At 38.9% G+C, this 12,473-nt stretch overlaps 1 pseudogene; it reads right to left on the reverse strand.

Annotated features, from left to right (window-relative positions):
* Window positions 1–50: 50 nt before the first annotated feature.
* LOC104592636 (putative galactinol--sucrose galactosyltransferase 6) lies at window positions 51–10,282 on the reverse strand (annotated as a pseudogene).
* Window positions 10,283–12,473: the final 2,191 nt, after the last annotated feature.

A 12,473-nucleotide genomic window follows, 5' to 3' on the forward strand; every position in this document is an offset into this window, starting at 1 on the left:
GAATAGGTATGTGTATTCACGGAAAAACTTTAGCTGTTGGGGCCAACAGCTAATGCTGTTCAGAGAATTTCTGAAAATGCCACGTTACTATGAGAATGGATAAATTAATAATTATATTTTAATTTATTTTGACTAAAAACCAAAGCATGGGCGTGAATTGGTGAATTGCCTAGAACATGTCCAACCCAGAAACTATCTCAACAGCCCTATCGGGCCCCAACAGCCAAAGTTAACCCGGAAACTTCTAACACTACATAAATAGTCCCAATTAAACATGGCAATCAGGTCAGTGGGTTTACCATGACCCAGTCCAGTTTTTTGGGTCGGGTCGGATTATGTCAGATCATTCTCAGATTCAGGTAGCTACATATGAGACCCTAGTCCTATTTTTTTGGGTTGGGTTGGGCCGGGTTCACAGGTTGGGTCAAGTTTTTGCCAACTCTACCTAAACAAATATCAAGATACACAGGAACCATTTGATAATGGTGAGATTTCAGTGTTTGATGGAATGTTTTCATTTAAGGTGACTTAAATTATAAGGGTTTTGTTTATTTTATGTTGGCTCTATGGATGACCAACTAGAGCCATGGATCCATCAGTAAGTTTCAATTATTTGCTTTATATACACATACATATAATTTTCTTAATATTTTTATAATATCTAACAGTATTTTTATATATCTAAAGCAAATTATTTAGATTAAGATTTGATTTTTTTCTTAATTTTCAGCAATGAAAAAATGATATATTTAGACCTAAAAAATTGTAAGAAGTAATGCATAGTGAGATTTATTTGAATTTCCATGATGTTTTCACACGCATATCTTGAATTCTTCTACCATCTTTGAGCATTTTCCATTATCACTGGGTTCACCTCCTTGCATACAATATACAATACCAACAGTACCGAAAACCCATGATCCAGAAATATAATGATTACAAGTTCATCTCTTTCATTCATCAAACCCCTCCAAAACATTTATTTTATCTTAATTCCCATCCTCCGATCCTCAATTTCTAAATTCTCCTGACTACAACTCTCAACTGGAAGTTTATAACTCCACCTCAATCTTGTGGAATTTCTATCCTCCCGGCATGTGATCCAAGTTGAAGATCAGAAGCCCAGATCCAGATTCATAAGTGAAGTCCATTACCTCCAACCCCACAACACACCTCCTAGGCAAGGTTCAAAGTATCGATACATATCAGTTAATACAGGCTGATACATATCGTTTCGTTAGTTCCCTGATATGTTCATACAGAGGTATATCGGGGTTTTGACAGGTTCAGGGGGTAGAAGAGCCTTAAATCGGCCCTCGTGAACCGATTTAAAAAAAAATAAATGAAGTATAAAACAAAGTACTGATGTGGCCCGATACACCTCTACTGACGTATCGGGCGTATCAATATTTTGAACCTTGCTAGTCCTGGGTTTGGCTGATGAGAATGCACCGAACCGATCACACCCCTTCACTTCCATATGAATCAATCCCACTGTCTCCAAGCTCCGGTTCTCAACCAGCTGCCCAACAATCCCATTTGGCTCCCCTTCAAACCCATCCTACAACTCCAACAAACCAGCACCACCCTTAACTTCATACCTCAACCCCTCGATGGCTCCACCAGCATTGAACATGTCAATCAGCCCCAGTGGTGCAAAGCTGAAACCCGGATTTAATACCTTGATCGGGGACACCGTGAAAACGTCATACTCAAAGACCTTGAGCGACACAGGGGAGGGCAGAATTGCGGGGGAGTATTACCAACTCACCACCCCGGTGCCGGAACACGGCGCAAATCGCCATTCTAGTCCAGCTCTGTAGCTATCTCTGAAATGAGGTGGGCATCGCGGCCCCTCACTGTTGGATTTTAATCTCATAAGAGATTAAATCCAATGGGTTTGATTAGTCAATTACATGAGAAATTGCACCTGCACACTTGATTGAAAAATTATAAGCTTTGTTTTTAGTATTTTAATGGGACTTGATTTACACTCTTTAAAAATAGTAGAGGAGAGTATGGGGTTCGATACCGTGCAACGTGCACGCACGCGTGTGTGCGGCACAATGAGGCGCTTTAGAGGCACACTTTGCTCGCACTTTGTACGCACCCGCATGGCTTGCGAAGGGCGGCTTTGGTTTTGGTGCAATGTTGACCGTTGATCTCAGTTGATGAGATCAACGGTCACGATTCAATCGGGTGTGATCAAGAAGTACAATTCAAAGTTAATAGTCATTAACTGTTAACTAATTTTTAATTCAATGTGCCTTTTCTGAACCAGCACCTACCTTTTCTTCATACCTCTTCATAAATTATTTAATGAGCATGAATCAAACTTCAAAAACACGCATTTTCGAAATCCACTTTCTCTCACTCACTCTCTCTCTCTCTCTGTCCAATCTGCTACAGTCTCACAGAAGGTTTCTTCGGAGATTCTTCAACTTTGCTGGTTGCAGATTCTCGCCCAAGGCTCTGTTGTATCCTGGGAATGGATTTGCCTATAACCCAACAACAAACTCAGTGAAACTGAATGGAGGCAAATAACGTTCTAAAGACAGTGTCTTCAGACGCGCCTCAGAGGTTCTCCTCCAAAGTTACAGTGACCTCATTTACCAACACTCACAATACCAACTACTACTTCTCTGGTTTGGTGGAACATATTCTTCCTCTCCACGCTGCTCCATGCTGCACCTTGACAATTGTACACCCCCAGCACTCCGGTGAACTTGTTCATGTTCCATATCTTCAACAAGCTGCAACAAGGAAAATATGAAACCAAATTCAGTTCTGTTGCTGCAAACTGATTCAATTTTGTTAGGTTGCATTTGCTTGCAGTGCAATATTGCAATGTTGCAAAGCTATAGACCTATGGTAGTACAAATGATTTGGATGCAAATTTTGATTTATTTTTGTTTTTGAATTTAGGGCCCATTTGATTTGCTGGAATCGGGCCCATTCCAATTCCAACTGCTTGGTTGGGCAGACTGGAATCTTACTTTCATTCCTGGTGGAATGGCATTCCCTCATTTGTGAAAATGGCCATTTTCTCCCCTTCTAAGAATGAAATTCTATTCCAACTTATTCTAATTTCCATTCCTATTCTTATTTGAACCAAACAGACCATAAGAATAGACTATTCCGATTCTTTTTATTTGCATTCGTGCACTTGTATTAGTGCAAATAAAATTGCACTGCAACCAACGTAGCCAAAACAAAAAATTGACACAATCGCTATTGCTCACCTCACGCCATTGCGGGTTGGGTCCGAGAACAAGTCCCAGGTCGAGCATCCAAGTAATTGTGCTCGGGGTGTTGTTCCATCTGGTAACACCATCTTCTTAATAAGGCTGCAACTTGGGCCGAGTTGGCCCAAACCCAACCCAAAAAAAGTCAGGTTGGGTTTGGTCGGGTTGATGCTCGGGTTAGGGTTAGGTTGAAATTTATGAACCCTACTTTACTTCGGATTGGGTTAGGGTTAACCCCTCAGGCAACCCGATTTAACCCAAACTCGACTCTATAGTACATATCATATATAAATATATTATATAAATGATATATCTTATATTGATTTGTTTATAAGCATGATATTTGTATAGCCCCCACCACATACTATCATTTATTTCTTTTAAGATAATCACTTTACTTAATCCTAATTAGAAAGACTAAAACCTTAATAACATATTTATGTTTTTGAATATTTTATTCTTTATCTCCTTTCTGTTGTTTTACCACCCATAGCTTGCTGCCCATAAAAGATCTATTATAAGTCATAATTCATAATAAATTATAGTCATTTCAAACACGTTTTTTTTTAATTTACTTGCATAAGATTAATATGTATAGTGAAAGTTGAGTTAAAATATGATTAAGAAGTTTTACAAGATTATAAAGGATGGAAAAAAATTGGGTTGGACCCAACCCGGGTGAATTAGAGTTGAAGGAATTTAGTTAGGATTAGGATTAGTGTTAGATAGATCGGGTTGGGTTAGGGTTAGGGTTGGCCTCAACCCGACCTAACCCGGCCTGACCTGACTCGCAGCTCTACTTCCTAAGCAAGTCGAAGTTGTTCTTCCCCGGCGCATCACTGTTGAACAAGTGTCAACCTTAGGTGGCTGTGGTAGGAATAATAAGGTACGGCACCAATCAGAAAATTAAGTTACGCACAGGTTGGCTTACCTAACATATACGGGCCCACCACTGATCTTCCTTGCTGAGCCATGGTACTTCGCCGCTTGATGCTGCGAGTGGAACATGTCCCAGTCCGGCTGCATGAACTCTCCAAAGAAAGCGCTGTTGTATGCCACTGGTGCTATGTGTATTGTGTGGGACACGGGATCACGAGGGTAGAAATCGTCTGATGCTCTCACCACCGCCGTTTGCTTAGAACTGCTCACCATTATCCAATACAACACGTCACATCAACACATTAACCGGAAAAAACAAAGAAAATATAAAGATGCAGCCATGCAAGCGTGTGCAGTAAAATACCAGTGGAGCGCATCAGTATTATGGCTCATGGAGACGATGTAGCCATTATGGTACTGCCTCGTGAACTCAACCCTACCACCTAAACCTGCGCCGAGTCTCTAAAATGCACTGGACGTCCACCTTTCGGCTTTCACCCGGGTTAACTTTGGCTTTTAGGGCCCAATAGCATAGGCTGTTGAGACATTTCTGGGTTGGGCATGTTTTGGACAGTTCATCTATTTACGCCTATGCTTTGGTTTTTAGTCAAAATAAATTAAGATGTAATTATTAATTTATTCATTCTCATGATAACGTGACATTTCTAGAAATTCTCTCAACACCATAGGTTGTTGGCCTCCAACAGCTAAAGTTTTTCCCCTTTCACCCTATCTATACCTACACTCTGCAGATGCCAAATAGTTGTGTAACTCGTCGTTGTAGAAACGAATCACATTTTTCGGGTTCACCAAACCCAACCCCTGAACCGTCATCGCGTCGGTCTTCCATCCCAGCTTGTTCCAGACCACTCCGGGCAACACATTCGAGTACTGCATCTTCGACCCATACTACTCCATCTCCTCCACGCCTAGGCGGACCCCACCCCAGTAGCCCATGATCGCGTGCCACACATACACATACTTTAACCCGTGTTTCTGCTTGGCAACGTTCACGATGTTCTTGATCCCCGCCGTTGGATCATCCTTGTTCTAAAACTTGGAGTTTTCCTTGATCCTAGTCAACCTAAGCAATGGTGGTTGCTTCTTCTCTCCCTTGTTTTCTTCATCTTCTTCTTGTTGTGGGTCCCACGACGAACTGCCATCCATCATCGATGATGACAAACTTTGAAGGAGTTCCACTGGTAGCGAGGCTCCAGAATCCAGCTTCAACGCCTTCCTAGGTTACTTCCTAGTAGAACGCGTCCCACGTGCACCAGCTGAAGTTGTTGACGATTCCGGGGAATGGTGGCGAAGGGATCTGTACCGGCTCTGACGAAGAGGGAGATAGGGAGTGCGTAAATGATGATGCTTTGGTTTCAACATCTCCACTCTCGAATTAGAGTTCGAGCTCGTCTTGAGTGTTTCCCTAGAGACAAGCTCGGAAGGGGCCCTCGATCAGAGGGAGGAAGACAGTGTATGTTCGATATAAAGATGACTTCTGAACATGAAAGAAGCATTCTTTGCTCTAGAAACGGACTAAAATAAGTAAAATCGACCTTGAGCTATTGATGTAAAGTTGGCATCCATGGCTCTATTCTGACGTTAGAGACCTTCAGAAACACCTCTTCTAGCTTTGCTACTTTCTCTCTTTCTCTTCTCTGCAAGAAAACGAACTAGAGAATACTTTACTCCTTAATGAAGTGCAAAACCTGAAAACAGAGTACAATGGAGACTCTTTTCTCTAGTCACGGTTGCTCTCAACCAATGGATGGCTAGTGTGCGTGTATGGGGTTCTATTTATAGAGCCCAAACCGCCTAGAGAGGGGCCTTCCTTCATGGTTAAGGAACTGTAAAACCAGAGGCTCAATCAACCTCTATTTTACAAACCATTAAATCTGAAACCATGCACTCCCTCTCTCAATGGTAGCCTTAGGAGGGCTTCTAGAACAGCTTGCCATATCAGCAGGTAGCTCTAGACACTACTAGATCCCAGTTGTTGATTCATCTCAAGCAATTTGAATAAGTTATAACAATCTCCCACTTAGTTGAGATGAATCTTTCTGCTTACTTTATACGGCCATTAATGACCTAGTATGGTAAACCCAAGGGTATTTGTTCCGTTCAATTGAAATGACTATCTCAAATCATTAAAGTCACTTGACTTTTATCAATTTGACTTAGGACCATCGATGGTTATAGAGTTAGCAACTTCAACCAACATGAACAAACTGCATACAATGCTTAGACAACCTAAGCACGACCGACATATCTTCATGTTATGTGTACACACTTAAACTGAGAGAAAGATTATAGATATGTTTATCAGAATCAGTAACTTTATTGTGATCACATACAATGGTGTCAATAAGAACCATCACACTCAATATAAATCCAATTTATCAAAACTGTCCACCAACCCTATGCATGGTACATGCTCCAAAAAGAGCTTGGGTGGAAGTCTCTTCGTTAATGGATCAACCAGCATAAGTGTAGTACTAATATGTTCTATTGACACAATCTGATCCTGAACCCTTTCCCTCACAACGAGGTACTTGATGTCAATGTGCTTCGACCTTGTTATTGTCTTGTTATTCTTTGAGAAAAACACGGCAGCAACATTATCACAATAAATCCTCATCGGTCTCTGAATTGAGTCCACTACTCGAAAACCTGAGATAAAATTATGCAACCATATGGCATGACTAATTGCTTCATAACAAGCTATGGATTCTGCTTCCATAGTAGATGAAGTAGTTCTTGCGGTTTGTTTTGCACTTCTCCATGAAATAGGCCCTCTTTCCATCATGAAGATATAACCAGAGGTAGATGCACGAGTATTTCGACATCTAGCAAAGTCGGAATCTGTATACCTTATTACCTCCAAATTTTCTGAGTGCTTATAAGTGAGCATATAATTCTTAGTCCCTTATAAATAGCGCATGACTTTCTTGGCTGCCTTCCAATGGTCGATATTGGGATTCTTTTGGTATCTTTCAAGCATACCAACAATAAATGCTATATCAGGATGGGTACACACATCTGCGTACATAAGACTTCCCATGGCCGATGCATAGAGAATGTTGTTCATCTACTCTTGTTCTAATTAGTTCTTAGGGCATTAAAGTAAACTAAATTTATCTCATTTTACCACAGGGGCAACAATGCTAACATAATTTTGCATGTTAAACCTTTTAAGCACATTTTCTATATATGCTCTCTGGGTTAAACCCAGATACTACGGGACCAATCTCGAAAAATCTGAATGCCTAAAACATAAGAGGCTTCACCAAGATCCTTCATATCAAAATTGTTTGACAAAAACCTTTTGGTCTCGTGTAACATTGCAAGATTATTACTAGCAAGCAAGATATCATAAACATATAAGGTTAAAATGATGTAATTGCTCCCACTGACCTTTAGGTATATACATTGGTCAACAATATTTTCCTTAAATCCATAATTACATAAAATGTTATGGAATTTTAGGTACCATTGCCGAGACGCCTATTTCAGACCATAATTGTAGTCTACTTCAAAACCTTATGGTTGTTGCATGTATACTTCTTCATGCAGATCTCCATTTAGAAAAGTTGTCTTAAAATCCATCTAATGCAGTTCTAGATCAAAATGAGCAACTAGGGCCATGACTATCCTAAATGAGTCATTTGATACTAAAGAGAATGTCTATGTATAGTCTATTCCTTCTTTTTGAGTGTATCATTTTGCAATGAATCGAGCTTTATATCTTTCAATGTTCCCCTTAGAGTCTTGTTTGGTTTTAAATTTTTCATGGATTCAAGCTCATCCTTCATGGCTTCTAACCAATGAGTTGATTCCCTTGAGTTGATGGCCTCAATAAATGATACAGGATCATTTTCCAAATTCAACTCATGCTCACACTCATTTAAATAGACTTCATAGTCATTTGATAGTGTCGATCTCCGAACTCTTTGATATCTTCTAAGTGAGATTTGTTCTTTTGGCACTGTATTTTCAGTAATTTCATTATTCTAGACACCTTGTGTATCAGTCTCAAGAGTTTCAATTGGTATAATTCTTTCCTGTATGACTGGTACAGGTATGATCACTGGATTTTCCTAAAAGGTGACATGCCTAGATCTAGAGCTCCCACTAAAATTCCCAAATTCCAAAAATTTGGCTTGTCTAGATCCCACAATTCTAGTATTCAAAGTAGGGCAAAAGAATTTATTACCCTTAGATCTTTTAGGGTAACCACTAACTGTCTTGGGATCCAGTTTACCTGATTGTGAGTTATGTACTTTTACCTTAATTGGACAACCCCAAACACGTAAATACCCCAATTTGGGTTTCCTACCAGTCCATAATTCATATGGGTTATTGGGGACTACTTTAATAGAAGCCCTGTTGAGAATATGTGCAGCTGTCTTTAAGGCTTCTCCCCATAAATTCTCAGGTAAACTTGAGAATATGTACGATTTCGTTGCTCAGCTACTCCATTATGCTCAGGTGTACTTGGCATAGCGCAGTTTGCAACAATCTCATGTTCTCGTAGAAATAAGGCAAAAGCACTTGGATTTTGTCCTGTTTCAGTGTATCTACCATAATATTCACATCATCTGCTAGACTGTATACTTGTGATCTTTTTATTGAGTTGATTTTCAACTTTTGTCTTGAAGATCTTGAAAACATCAAGTGTTTCTGATTTCTCATGAATCAGATATACATAATTGTATCTGGAGAAATCATCTATAAAGCTAATGAAGTATCTATGTCCTCCCATAGTAGGAGTAGGGAATGGTCCACAAATATCTATGTGTATTGTTTCCAGTAACTTTACACATCTTGTGGCTCCCCTTTTAGTGGTCTTGGTGAATTTCCCCTTTATACAATCCACACTTATGTCAAAGTAAGATAGTCTAGTGAATTGAGGATTCCATCTTTTGTAAGACATTCCATTATTTCTTTAGAAATGTGGCCTAACATTCTATGTCATAGAATGGATGAATTATCACACTCGATTTCTTTTATTTTCGACCGTATAGTTCTCATGCACTCTATATGGGCCATGAGCAAAGACAATGTGCAAATTAATCTTACAAAGATTTTCGTATAACACACTACACCCAACTTTAATAAAATTATGGAGTAGAATAAAACTTTTGTTCTTAAACTTAAATTCAAAGCCATAAGAATCAAGTTTAGGAACTAAAATAAGATTTATCTTAAATGTAGGTACATATAGTGTATCTTCTAAGTCTAGATGAAAGCTAGTATCCAAAATGAGACGATATGTTCCTACGACTTCAACATCTATCTCTATTCCATTGCCAACGGCTACGATGCGTTCTCCCTTATGCAACCATCAGTTTGTCAGAAATCCTTACAGAGAAACCGTGACATGAGTTGTAGTGCCCATATCCACCCACCAAGTATTAAATGGTGCACTAACCAAATAGGATTTATAAAACATACAGGCATAATTCTTACCTTTCTTGTCGAGCCATGCCGCAAATTTGGGACATTCTTTCTTTACGTGTCCCTTCCTTTTATAGAAGAAGCAACGAGCTTTATGACCCCCACTTTCTGCAGCAACGACATTTTCTTTGCCCTTTCTTTGAGTTTTCTTCCTAAAATGTCTCTTATGTGGTCCAGTGGTTAGGTGAGCACTTTCAAGCATTTCACTCTTAAGCCTTTATTCTTCTTGAACACACATGGCGATTAGCTCGCTCATTTTCCATTTCTCTTTCTGCGTATTATAGTTGATCTTAAATGGATCAAATTGTGTAGGAAGATAAGTCATAAAAATGCACAAGTAAACCTTCGAATATTTCCATATCCGTTCTTTTTAGTTGGTTTGCCATGTCACTCATTTTCATAATGTGCTCACATACCCCATTGTGACCATCATATTTCATGGTGATCATTTTGATCATGAGGGTGATTGCCAATGTTTTTGTGGAGCCAGCAAAGTGTTCTTCTACTGCCTTCAAATAATCCATTGCACTTTCCTTTTCAGGAATTGCACCACAGATTGCAATAGAAATGGTGTTCCTTATGATCATGAGACTCATGCGATTGGAATGTTCCCACTTTTCATAAAATGCATTTTGCTCACTAGTACTGTCACCAGTGATTTCAGTGGGTTTGTCTGTTCTAATTGCAAGATCCAGATCCATGCACCTAGAACAATCATAATCTGGTCTTTCCACTTGTTAAAATTTGTACTAGTTAATATTTCAATCCCTAATAGATAACTAGTAACTATTGCTGGATTAACAACTGCAAGTTTCATAATAAACATACAAAATGTCATACCACATAAAATATACACACATATCAATAATCTAACTTAAAATGGGGTAATCATCAGTTAGATCTCATCAAGACCATTGCATAATCCTGATTAGGTCTTGACCTAAGATCAATGTAGGATATCGTTCCTTTGTTGGGCTAAACGTTAATTCTACAAATGATCTCAATGGCCCAAACTAAGTAAGTGATTCTTTTAGTTGGGTAAGCTCATCACCATTGGGTTACAAGTTTCCCCACGTAGAACCCCTTATTTAGTATTTCCATCTCACTCTAACTATTCAAAGTAGTGTTCTTCCGTTGGACCGATCTGCTACCCATCATAATTAAGTGCAAAGATGTGACTTATTTATAGAGGAGAACCTCACAGTCACGTCCAAATAAAGACAATATATATATATATATGCATAACAATCATTACAATCCCTTTTACGAGAACAAATAATAGGCATTCTAAGATTGATAAGCAATTATGCAAAACTTGCAAAAACCAGCAGAATAATTGCTAAATCATAATGAAAGAGAGAACAAGAGTAGACAATGGTGGTTGCTTCTTCTCTCTCTCTCTCTCTCTCTCTCTCTCTCTCAATAGTCAATGTAACCTCATCATTCCCCATTAAACCCTATTTTCTTTCCTCATCTTAAAACCCTCTCAACTTTCAACTTTGTTTAATGAATCAAGGGTTCGTTTGGTTCACAGTTGGAATGGGAATGATCTATTCCTCCCACTTGTTTGGTTTAGAGGCGAATTGGAAACAAAATCGGAATCAGGGGAGGGGGAGGGAATGAACATTCCCTTAAATTGGGAAATGTCATTCCATCAGGAATGAGAATGAGATTTCAATTCCACCTAGCTAAATGTTTGGAATTGTAATCAATTTTGATTCCACCCAACCAAACAGTTGGAATTGGAATGGTCCATTTCAATTCTTATACCAGACCCTATTCCTATGAACCAAACAGACCCTAAGGTCTAAGGTGATAAAGTGGATAAGTTGATCAAGATTAAGAGTCGACCAAAGACTAACCTTAGGCATGGACCTTGGGCTCGGACCCAGACCAATGCTAAAGCCCGAGTTTGCCAACCTAAATCCAATATTTAAACTAAACCCAATATAATTTGGTTGAGCTTGGGCAAGTAGGTACTAGGTAGTTCAGATTTAAAAGTGTTTCCTCTCAAGTTTGGCACTCTTTAATTTACATTCTGATGGAATAATAAGCTGGATATCACTGGTACGAGGATATGATGGTATTTCTGACCCTTTTGGGCCATCTGTTGGCCCATTCATGCTCTTTTTGTTTTTTTTGTAAAAACAAAATCAAACATGTTGCCAAACACCCCTTTAATTTCTTTGCCAAGACAATAAAAAAGCACATCGAGGGTTGGAGACATGTATCCTACCAAATGCATTTTATATGTTAAATTTAACTTTAGGATTTAAGGTTTAGTGTTTAGAGCTAGGGTTCAATGTTTATAATCTAGGGTTTAAATGTAAAAACCATAAGGTAGGACCAAAGTAATGCTATCCTCTCACCCACCACTGTGTTAAAGAGGAAGAGGATCTATCTACTATCAACTGGGCCTCCTCTAAGAGAGTAATATCATTGATTACATTAAATGAGAAGAATTGGTTTTCTTAAGGTTCTGTTTGTTTGTAATGAAATTTCATTTGTACTAGCATGGGAGTGCAAAGGAGAATTTCGCAAAATTTGTTTTTTTTTTCATTGGTCTTTAAATAATTATGCTTTAGTTTTTATTTTACTCCATATGCACTACAAACAAACAGAATAAATTTATACCTATAACAAAATTAAACCAAAATTGCACTCCAACTCATTGCACTTTTATACTTTTGCACTAATACAAATAAAATTGCACTGGAAACAAATAAAGGTCTAAATATCAATGTTTAGAGGGGGCCAATTCAGGCTTGGAGAAGAGAGTGTTGTAATTTGAGTGGGTTGTTTCAGTTTTAGAGCCAACAATCCCAACCCAACTAAGGATTGGGCCCTTCAGGATGGGCTAGTTGGCTCTCACAATAAAACGACCCACTCAAA

Source organism: Nelumbo nucifera, chromosome 8 (assembly GCF_055504915.1).
Source record: "Nelumbo nucifera cultivar China Antique chromosome 8, China Antique-T2T, whole genome shotgun sequence".
NCBI lineage: Eukaryota > Viridiplantae > Streptophyta > Magnoliopsida > Proteales > Nelumbonaceae > Nelumbo > Nelumbo nucifera.